We start from the raw sequence: 12,688 nt of genomic DNA on the forward strand, positions 1-12,688 counted from the left end.
ATTCACATTATAATACATCATTAATACACATATTCACATTATAATACATCATTAGTACACATATTCACATTATAATGCATCATTAGTACACATATTCACATCATAATGCATCATTAGTGCACACAGTCACATCATAATGCATCATTAGTACACATATTCACATCATAATGCATCATTAGTACACATATCCACATGATAAAACATCATTAGTACACATATTCACATGATAATACATCAATTAATACACACAGTCACATCATAATGCATCATGAGGACACATATTCACATTATAATGCATCATTAGTACACATTTTCACATCATAATGCATCATTAGTACACATATTCACATTATAATGCATCATTAGTACACATATTCACATCATATTGCATCATTAGTACACATATTCACATCATAATGCGTCATTAGTACACATATTCACATTATAATGCATCATTAGTGCACATATTCACGTCATAATGCATCATTAGTACACATATTCACATTATAATGCATCATTATTGCACATATTCACATCATAATGCGTCATTTGTGCACATATTCACATTATAATGCATCATTAGTGCACATATTCACATCATAATGCATCATTAGTAAACATATTCACATCATAATGCATCAATAAAACACATATTCACATTATAATGCATCATTAGTGCACATATTCACATCATAATGCGTCATTAGTACACATATTCACATAATGATACATCATTAGTACACATATCCACATTATAATACACCATTAATACACATATTCACATTATAATACATCATTAATACACACAGTCACATTATAATGCATCACTAGTACACATATTCACATCATAATGCATCATTAGTACACATTTTCACATCGTAATGCGTCATTAGTACACATATTCACATCATAATGCATCATTAGTACACATATTCACATTATAAAGCATCATTAGCACACATATTCACATCATAATTCATCATTAGTACACATATTCACATTATAATGCATCATTAGTACACATATTCACATCATAATGCATCATTAGTGCACATATTCACATCATAATGCATCATTAGAACACATATTCACATTATAATGCATCATTAGTCCACATATTCACATCATAAGGCAGGCACTTACATTATTACACATATTCACATAATGATACATCATTAGCACACATATTCACATTATAATACATCATTAATACACACAGTCACATCATAATGCATCATTAGTACACATATTCACATGATAATACATCATTAATACACATCGTCACATCATAATGCATCATTAGTACACATATTCACATTATAATACATCATTAATACACATAATCACTTTATAATGCATCATGAGTACACATATTCACATGATAATACATCATGAGTACACATATCACATTATAATGCATCATTAGTACACATATTCACATCATAATGCCTCATGAGTACACATATTCACATCATAATGCATCAATAGAACACATATTCACATTATAATGCATCATTAGTGCACATATTCACATCATAATGCGTCATTAGTACACATATTCACATAATGATACATCATTCGTACACATATCCACATTATAATACACCATTAATACACATATTCACATTATAATACATCATTAGTACACATATTCATGCCATAATGCATCATTAGTAAACATATTCACATTATAATGCGTCATTAGTACACATATTCACATTATAATGCATCATTAGTACACATATTCATGTCATAATGCATCATTAGTAAACATATTCACATTATAATGCATCATTAGTGCACATATTCATGTCATAATACATCATTAGTACACATAGTCACATTATTATGCATCATTAGTGCACATATTCACGTCATAATGCATCATTAGTACACATATTCACATTATAATCATCATTAGTCCACATATTCACATCATAATGCATCATTAGTACACATATTCACATCATAATGCGTCATTAGTACACATATTTACATTATAATGCATCATTAGTACACATATTCACATCATAATGCATCATTAGTACACATATTCACATCATAATGCATCATTAATGCACAAATTCACATAATGATACATCATTAGTGCACATATTCACATTATAATACACCATTAATACACATATTCACATTATAATGCATCATTAGCACACATATTCACATCATAATGCATCATTAGTACACATGTTCACATTATCATGCATCATTAGTACACATATTCACATTATAATACATCATTAATACACACAGTCACATCATAATGCATCATTAGTACGCACATTCACATTATAATACATCATTAACACACACAGTCACATCATAATGCATCATTAGTACGCACATTCACATTAGAATGCATCATTCATACACACAGTCACATCATCAGGTATTTATTTTTTTTGTACACAGAATCGAGATCGAGTATATATATATACTCGTGGGGTCACCCGTGGGAATCCCATGGGTATGGTGTGTGACATTTGGACATCTTGATTTAGATGCTGCACATTAAATTTTACAAAATGGTTAAAATGGTGTAATGAACACAACTTATTTATTTCACATAATATGTGACCCCCTCACTCCTCTCCAATACCACTCCTCCTCACACTCCTCTCCAATACCTCCTCACACTCCTCTCCATTACCTCCTCGCACTCCTCTCCAATCCCTCACACTCCTCTCCAATCCCTCACACTCCTCTCCAATCCCTCACACTCCTATCCAATCCCTCACACTCCTCTCCAATCCCTCACGCTCCTCTCCAATCCCTCACACTCCTCTCCAATCCCTCGCACGCCTCTCAAATCCCTCACACTCCTCTCCAATCCCGCACACTCCTCTCCAATCCCGCACACTCCTCTACAATCCCGCACACTCTTCTCCAATCCCGCACACTCTTCTCCAATCCCGCACACTCCTCTCCAATCCCGCACACTCCTCTCCAATCCCGCACACTCCTCTCCAATCCCGCACACTCTTCTCCAATCCCGCACACTCCTCTCCAATCCCGCACACTCCTCTCCAATCCCACACACTCTTCTCCAATCCCGCACACTCCTCTCCAATCCCGCACATTCCTCTCCAATCCCTCACACTCCTCTCCAATCCCTCACACTCCTCTCCAATCCCTCACACTCCTCTGCAACCCATCACACTCCTCTACAACCCCTCACACTCCTCGCCAACCCCTCACACTCCTCTCCAACCCCTCACACTCCTCTCCAATACCCTCCTCACACTCCTCTCCAATACCTCCTCACACTCCTCTCCAATACCTCCTCGCACTCCTCTCCAATACCTTCTCGCACTCCTCTCCAATACCTCCTCACACTCCTCTCCAATACCTCCTCGCACTCCTCTCCAATACCTCCTCGCACTCCTCTCCAATACCTCCTCGCCCTCCTCTCCAATAACTCCTCGCATTCCTCTCCAATACCTCCTCGCATTCCTCTCAAATACCTCCTCGCATTCCTCTCCAATGCCTCCTCGCACTCCTCTCCAATACCTCCTCACACCCCTCTACAACCCCTCACACTCCTCGCCAACCCCTATTGCCAAACCTATTTAAAGTGTATGCGCACATAACTAATAAAAAAAAACGAAGGCATATCTCTCGGTAATTTCGTGAAACATATTTTACTTGCGGATAATAATGTTGAATGAAATAAGAAAGAACGAAGATATATATGTCGTTTTTGTGCCGACTCTCATAAAACGTAAAAGTAATATATCTTAACGAAAAGAAAAAGCAAATTTTTAATATATGTCGACATTTTCCCCAACTGTTATTTTAGGCGGTGTATTTTGTGTATCATCATGGCGCGATTTTTTTAGCCCGCGTCGCAGACGCTGGTCATAGAGTGCCCTCTGCTGTTGTTGTTGTTCTTCTTCTTCTTCTTGTTCTTGCAGAGAAGACAAAACCTCAAAGCTCCACCCATTCTGGGAACCATAGCTCCACCCATTGTGGGAGCGGCTTCATATGAACAAATATCCACCATTTTATTAACTCGCATAGCTTTGAGGCCTGTTTTGTAGGCCTGTGGTGTCTTCCTCTCTCACACAGTTTTCTTTCAAATCAAATTCGATATATCATTTCATTTTTCACAGTCGCTAACATAGTTTTAGACTCGGTTGAAAAAAAACGGGAAGAAAATCCGATGAAAGTTGCCCTTTATAGCACGAAATGAATTCTCAAAGGCCTGTAACTTCAAGTCCATTGAGATATATTTTTTTTAAATCGCGGCATGGTCAGTCATACGCCGCCCGAAATAACAGGTGGGAAAATGCCGAGACATATATATTTTGTTTAAATCGCGGCATGGTCAGTCATACACCGCCCGAAATAACAGACGGGAAAATGCCGAGATATATTAAAAATTCGTCCATTTGATGACAATCATCACGATGAAATATTTAATTTATACGTCGTCACAATAATGTGGAGAGAGGAGCGTAGCTTCGTTCACGTGTCGCCACATACGGGAAATTGCCGAGATATATTTTTTTTAAATCGCGGCATGGTCAGTCAAACACCGCCTGAAATAACAGATGGGAAAATGCCGAGATATATTAAAAATTCGTCCATCTGATGACAATCGTCACGATGAAATATTTAATTTATACGTCGTCACAATAATGTGGAGAGAGGATCATAGCTTCGTTCACATGTCGCCACACACGGGAAATTGCCGAGATATATTTTTTTTAAATCGCGGCATGGTCAGTCATACACCGCCTGAAATAACAGACGGGAAAATGCCGAGATATATTAAAAATTCGTCGCCACACACAGGAAATTGCCGAGATATATTTTCACTTTGCACAAAAATAACATCAAGTAATCGAATCAATAGGAATGTCCTGTGCCTATAACATCGACGTTATAGGCACAGCTGCATCGAGGCATTGTGTAACATCGACGCGGCTTTTGTTTTAATTAAAACTTTTTGTACTTGTTATAAATATATCTCGGCAATTTCCCGTGCGTCTGTGAATGTTCTCAATTATTTCTGACACCGAGTCGAAAACCATCGATAAAAATTAAATCAGATGGTGAATTCGATAAAATGGGCGTTTAGTTTACAGGCCTTTGAGAAATCATTTCGTTCTGTAAACGGAAACTTTCTTGGGATTCTCGTCCCGTTTTTTTTCAACCGAGTCTAACACAATGTTAGCGACTGTTAAAAATGAAATGATATATCGAATTAGAATTGAAATAAACCTGTGTGAGAGAGAAAGACAGCACGGGCCTAACTAAACAGGCCTCAAAGCCATTCGAGTTAATAAAATGGTGGATATTTGTTTACATGAAGCCTCTCCAAGAATGGGTGGAGCTACGGGTGGAGCTACTCTGCAAACGGATGAAGCCACACCCCCGGACAGACGTCCAACAGAATCACCGTAGCCTATTATAATATAGATACATATATACATTTTTTAAACACAGAATTGAGCTCAAGTATATACAAGGCAGAGCGAGGTCAGCCCTCCAGCATACTCGCCCCACCTATGTAAGGCGGGGAGGGGTGAGGCCCCCCGCCGACAGGGCTTGATTCCTTGCCCCACCTTTATAAGGTGCAGCGAGGTGAGGTCGCCCACTTGGGTGAGGGTTGGACCACACTTACTCTCCACGAGAAAGGACATATATCTCATGTAAGTTGCAAGACAGTTTCTCATAAAATGTAGTCGTGATTGAACCATATAAAAACAATACAACACCTAAAAAGGTCCTTCCTCTGACAATCGAAAGACAACAAGGATATCTCTGAATGAATGAAAAAACAAGATATAAAACTAAGACATCCACAACCATGCCCACCAAAGGAAAAAATTGACGGGCCCCAACCTCGCCCGTCAAAGTGATGGACATCCATTATTACTTCCATCTCCACTTCACCATCAAAGGAAATAAGTGAGAATTTTTCACCAACTTTGGACAAAATAAGGTGAAGAATCTGCTTCCTGATGTGGTCTCCAGAGTCCAATCAGTCAATGAGGGTTGCCACATGTTTATCGCTGAAAAATAATCTTCACATGCACAGAAAACAAAACTGCAATTTATCATTGAGCTTCCTGGTCCTCCCTCAATCACAGAGATTGGTGAACTTATTTAGGAGAGGAATTGATGGCGAAGATTGTGATGGAAGATTTCAAAATCCAAAACATGGCAGGATACTGGTGAAAATAATAAAGTCAAGAACATGTAAATGCTGATGTTTTTACAACTATAATGGCCCTATTGTTTGCACCAGTGCACAAGTATTTTACCATCAAATTGAAACTATCTTCCAAAAACAGATTATTGAGTAAAGATTGAAAATGTCCCATTGCATTGATTCAACATGAAAACAGTTTCAAAGAATAAACTTCAGTGGACTCCAAAAATCAAACCAATATCCGTTTGCGAAATCTTTCATGTTAAACATTTTGCAATCAGTTAATAAACTAAAACAATCATCAAAATACAACATAAGAGCAAAGGATGGACATATTAAATTTAAATTTCAAATCTTATTTTGGTGTGGAAACATGCACATTATATCGAGGTCTTTTATAAAAAATAAAATGCGCGGCGGGGTGGGACAGCCCGGCGACTGAACCCGAGTGGTTGCCCCACCTAAATAAGGCAGGGCGGGTTAAAGCCTCCTGCGACCTGCATATTCGCCCCACCTCTAGAAGGCGGGGATGGGTGAGGCCGCCCGCTGACAGATCTCGAGTCCTTGCCCCACCTATATAAGGCGGGGTGGGGTTAGGTCGCACGCCGACAAAGCCCGCAAACTCCTCCGCCTATATAAGGTGGGGAGGGATGAGGTTTTTTTTTGTTTGTTTGTTTTTGTAGACAGAATCGAGTTCAAGTATATATATATATATCAGGCAGTGTGGGGTAAGGCCTACGGCATACTCGTCCCACCTATATAAGACGGGAATGGTTGAGGCAGCCCGCTGACAGAGCCCGAGTCCTCGCCTCTCGTATTCGTAGCTCCGCCTCCAAGGTCCTCTGGATATGCTCTCGGATTCGTAGCTCCATCTCCAAGGTCCTCTGGGTATGCTCTCGGCGGTATACCTCCTCCTCCGAGGTCATCTGGGTATCCTCTCGGATACGTAACTGCTCCTCTGAGGTCCTCTGGGTATCCTCCCGGAGTCGTAGCTCCTCCTCCGAGGTCCTATGGGTATCCTCTCAATGGCGTAGCTCCTCCTCCAAGGTCCTCTGGGTATCCTCTCGTCGGCATAGCTCCTCCTCCGAGGTCCTCTGGGTATCCTCTCGGATTCATAGCTCCTCATCCGAGGTCCTCTGGGTATCCTCTCTGATTCGTAGCTCCTCCTCCGAGGTCCTCTGGGTATCCTCTCGGATTCGTAGCTCCTCCTCTGAGGTCCTCTGGGTATCCTCTCGGATTCATAGCTCCTCCTCCGAGGTCCTCTGGGTTTCCTCTCGGATTCATAGCTCCTCCTCCGAGGTCCTCTGGGTATCCTCTCGGATTCATAGCTCCTCCTCCGAGGTCCTCCAGGTATCCTCTCGGATTCGTAGCTCCTCCTCCGAGGTCCTCTGGGTATCTTCTCGGATTCGAAGCTCCTCCTCCGAGGTCCTCTGGGTATCCTCTCTGATTCGTATCTCCTCCTCCGAGGTCCTCTGGGTATCCTCTCGGATTCATAGCTCCTCCTCCGAGGTCCTCTGGGTATCTTCTCGTATTCGTAGCTCCTCCTCCGAGATCCTCTGTGTATCCTCTCGGATTTGTAGCTCCTCCTCCGTGGTCCTCTGGGTATCCTCTCGGATTCGTAGCTCCTCCTCCGAGGTCCTCTGGGTATCCTCTCGGATTCGTAGCTCCTCCTCCGTGGTCCTCTGGGTATCCTCTCGGATTCGTAGCTCCTCCTCCGAGGTCCTCTGGGTATCCTCTCGGATTCGTAGCTCCTCCTCCGTGGTCCTCTGGGTATCCTCTCGGATTCGTAGCTCCTCCTCCGAGGTCCTCTGGGTATCCTCTCGGATTCGTAGCTCCTCCTTCGAAGTCCTCTGGTTATCCTCTCGGATTCGTAGCTCCTCCTCCGGGGTCCTATGGTTATCCTCTCGGATTTGTAGCTCCTCCTCCGAGGTCCTCTGGGTATCCCCTCGGATTCGTAGCTCCTCCTCTGAGGTCCTCTGGGTATCCTCTCAGATTCGTAGCTCCTCCTCCAAGGTCCTCTGGGTATCCTCTCGGATTCGTAGCTCCTCCTCAGAGGTCCTCTGGGTGTCCTCTCGGATTCATAGCTCCTCCTCCGAGGTCCTCTGGGTATCCTCTCGGATTCGTAGCTCCTCCTCCGAGGTCCTCTGGGTTATTCATATTCACATTGTAATACATCATTAATAAACATATTCACATTATAATACATCATGAATGCACGTATTCACATTTTAATACATCATTAATACACATATTCACATTATAATACATCATTAATAAACATATTGTTGCGGATATGGGACTTGGCCTCAATATCCGCTTGTAAATACTCCCCTATTTCCCCAATACTCCCCAACTATCCCCAATCCCCCATTCCCTAGTCCCATTGCCTGTAAATAACACTCTGTAGAACCGACCTTCCCCTTTTTCCCCCATTAAATGTCGTGCCCAGGTCCACCGCATCTCACGTAGACAACTTTCGGACATCTTGCTAGTTATTCTTAGTCTATGTCAGTTAAGGACTCGTTTCCATTAATTCTGACTCTTCGTTGCACCAGAATGTGATTATATGGCACCAGTAGTGAGTTTAGGACCTTCCCATACCTCCTCCCGTCTTCTTCCCCAAACAACAACTACAACAACAACTACAACAACGGCGCGCGCGGGGAGTGTGCGTCCTCACTCCGGCTCGGTTAGCCGCCATTACCCATGCGCTCCACGGGGTTACCACGAAGGGGCTGGCTGTCAGCTCCTCGTCAAGGGCGGAGCCTGGTAACCCCCCCGCACCCAATAAGAAGGGCGGACCGATTCCATCTGGGGCGGAGCTAACGAGCCGAGGGCGTGTCACTCCCCGCCGGATATACGCAGCGACTTACCGGATGTGACGTCAGATGCGCCCCCAGCTTGGAGAAAAAGAAGTCACTACCTCCGAGCGCTGAGAGACCTCCTGCATCTTTTGGGCCGCGCTATCCTGTCCCTGAGCACAAGGTGCACCTTGTGCTGGCCATCGAATACCCGCTTTCCTTGCCATCAATCCCCGTGTGAGTCAGTTTTTGTCCTGTTTATCTGTGGTCTGTCGGGAATAAGATAAGTGTGTCTAAGTGCCTGCCTTTCTATGCTGTCCCTCTTGTAGTTGTAATCTGACCTTCCGCCCTAATATAACCTCCTCCGGAGGTCTTGAGAACTGAACCCTTGGTGTCGTGTCATTTTAACCCAGCCGTTGTGTCTTTTTCCTCAATTGATTTAGCATAGCGCGATTTGGCCAACGTTCGAGTGGAATCGGGTAAACTGTGCAGACGTGGTCATACCAAACCGCTCGGTAAACCAACATCCACAACCGCGTCTGTAACAATTGGTGTCAGGAGTGTCGGATTCGGACCTGGGACTAAATTTATTAGGCCCAAATTTTGGAACACCAATTGTACCACTAGGGTAACAATTGGTGTTGGGGAGGTAGAATTCGACCCGGAGCGCGTTTCCCGCTCGAAATTATAACGGCGAAATTTGAATTTGTTTTACGAAAATAAAAACCCGAATTTTGAAAGTCGCGCTATGGCAGACCAAGTCGGCTGGGGTCCGGTAGTGGAGAGTGAGGCAGGGTCGGTCCAGGACCAAATTGAGGGGCGTGAGGAGAGCGAAGCAGCGAGGGTAGCAGACGCACAAAATGGCGCCTCGCTGGTCACCGCGCCCGCGACCGTGGCAGCGCCCCTGGTGGATTCGAACCTTTTCCTCCTGCAAATGAGGGCCTTTATGGAACAAATGGGTGAGCGATTGGAGGGCCAAATGGGGGTAATGGGGAACCGGATGGATGCTCAGAGTGAGCAAATGAGGGCTGATAGTGAGCGATTGGAGGGCCAAATGGGGGTAATGGGAAACCAAATGGGGGTAATGGGAAACGAAATGGGGGTAATGAGGGACGAAGCGAGGGGTACCGGTGTGGGGTTAGACAATAATTTTAAGGGATTAGACGAGAAATTTGGGAAATTAGACAATAGATTAGGGGAAATACAGGAGGGGTTAATGGGGGTAGAAAACAGAATGGCCGCTCAAGAGAATCAAATGGAAGGGATGCAAAAAGGGTTAGAGGGGTTAGAAAACACCATGGAAGGCAAATTGAGGGACATGAGGGACCAAGCGGAAAGGGAAGTTAACCAAATGGGGCAGCAGATAGAGGGGGTCAGAATGGGGGTAGAAACCAAACTGGATGCTCACAGGGAGGAAATGGAGCAGATGAGGGTGGCATCTGGGCAGGAGATGCAAGTGATGGGAGAGGAGATCAGAAGAGGAGTGAGTGAGGAGGTCGGAGGAGTGCGCGAGGAGGTGAGGCACTGTAAGGAGCACATGGAGAAGGAGGTGAGAAAGGGGACTGTAAAGTTACAAGGGGGCATAGAGGACCTGACGCAGGAGGTGGAGCAGCTGACGGTGGGACAGACGGAGTTAGTGGAGCAGGTTCAAAGGAACACTGCGGTATTAGGAGATTTAAAAGCGACACAGAAAGAACTAAAAGATGACTTGGTAGCGACGAAGAGGGAATGTCAGATGGTACGTGAGGGACTGACAACGAGGCTGGACGAGGTGATAGAGGTAATGGAGACGAAGGACCGGCAGGTGAGGACGCACATGGAAACGGTCAAGGTAGCCTTAGAGGATGAGCTTGAGGAGACGTTCCGGGACATAAAAGAGGTGAAGCAGAAATTAGAAGAAGTGGAAGAAGGGGTGAGCGAAATTAAGAAGCGACGGAGAGGGGATAAGAAAGAGATAAAAGAGGAGATAAAAGAATTGGTCCAAAGTCTGTGTTTGGATCGTGATGATGTGCTCATTAACCGGATGAGGGATTCGCAGGTGATGGAGGAGAAGCGAAGAGGAAGAGGACCCGGTGTAAGTGGTGACCAATATGGTCGTGCGTATGATGCGCCAGGGGATTTAAGAAGCTTGGGGGTCGAGATGGACCCGGGTGTTCGTGAGAGGCCGTTGGTGAAGTGTGCGACAGGTCTGGTGTGCGAAAGAGGAGGTGTGCGAGAAAGTCCGACTCTGGGGTGTGTGAGGAAAAAGTGCATGCCAAGGAGTGAGGGTGCTGGCGAGAGTGAGTCGGTCGTAGCGCGTGTGCGAGGGAGCACATGGAAGCGTGGTGTGGTGAGTGTTACAGAGGGTGTGATGGGAGAGTGTGCGCAAGAGTGTGCGCGAGAGAGGTGTGTGACGGACAGGTGCATGGGGAAAGAGTGCGCTGTCAAAGGCAAGGAAGAATGCACACCTGTGGTGAGTGTTACAGAGGGTGTAACGGGAGAGTGTGCGCGAGAAAGGTGTGTGACGGACAGGTGCATGAGGAAAGAGTGCGCTGTCAAGAGTAAGGGTGGGTGCGCTGTCAAGAATGGAGGTGAGAGTAGTGGGAGTGACAAGGAGAGTGAGTTGGTTGTGACAGGTGAGCGAGGATGTACACCTGGGATGGAAGGATGCACACCTGGAATGGTAGAGCGTGAGTGGGAATGCACGCTGGAGTTGGTGGTGAGGCACGTGGTTGGGTGTGCGAATGAGAGCACACCTGTGATTGTCACAGAGGAGGTGACCGAGGAGGGGGCGCGAAGAGGTGTGTTGGTGAGGTGTGCGACCAACGAATGTGTGCCAAGGTGCTCGGTGGTCAGGTGTGTGACCAAGGCTGTGAGTGGAATGGGTGTACCTGGGTGTGTAAGGAACGGTACAAGGAGCATGGAAACGGCTGGAGGTGTGAGCAAGGAACGGGCTGCGGGGTGTAAGAATCCAGGTGAAGCATCGACGGTAACCAGGTTAGAGGTTAGGTCGACTTTTAGCCGAAGCGGGCCCTCGGTGCGTGCCGGGCCTCGCTTTGAACGGCCGCGTCCGGGCTGCACTAGGCGGAGCGGGCGGCTGGATAGGAAGGGTCGTCATGGCGACCACTTTTTGTTGAGGCATTCCGGCAGGTCGAGATCGAGCCATGGGATGGCTCCGTGCCGAGATGGTGCGTGGGGTCTCGGGCCGGGTAAGCCCCTGTCCCTGCCCCGAATGCCGGACGCATCCAGCCGCTGGCACAGAACAACCCGCATCCATTGCTTGGCTTTACGAAGCCGGGCTTTGGACAGGAATTGGCGCACCGAGAGGTATTAGTGAGTAGACTGGGTGATGAGGTTAGTGTTTTGGACCCAAAATTAGAGAAAAACAAAATTTGATGATTGGCAAGGGATTGGCAGTAGTGATTGGCAGATGATGGGCAGTGATTGGCAAATTTTTAATTTGTTGAAATTTGATGTGCAAAATTGGTAGTGAGCGATAGGCCCGGTGGGTAAGGCTGGCATCCCTGCCGCCCTTCCCATGGTGGGGCAAATGCGCAATAGATTATGGGGTTGATGGCAGTGAAAACTAGCCCGGGTGGGTTAGGTTATATTGTGTGTAGGGATCTAGAGAGATGACATTAGGTGACGTTAAGTTTAGTTAGTGACTGATACCTGTAGTGGGGACGCAGGTAGATTAGTGTGGATTATAATGACGTGGGAGCGCAATAGT

This window comes from Myxine glutinosa, chromosome 4 (genome assembly GCF_964187855.1).
Source record: "Myxine glutinosa chromosome 4, kmMyxGlut1.1, whole genome shotgun sequence".
Classification (NCBI taxonomy): Eukaryota; Metazoa; Chordata; class Myxini; order Myxiniformes; family Myxinidae; genus Myxine; species Myxine glutinosa.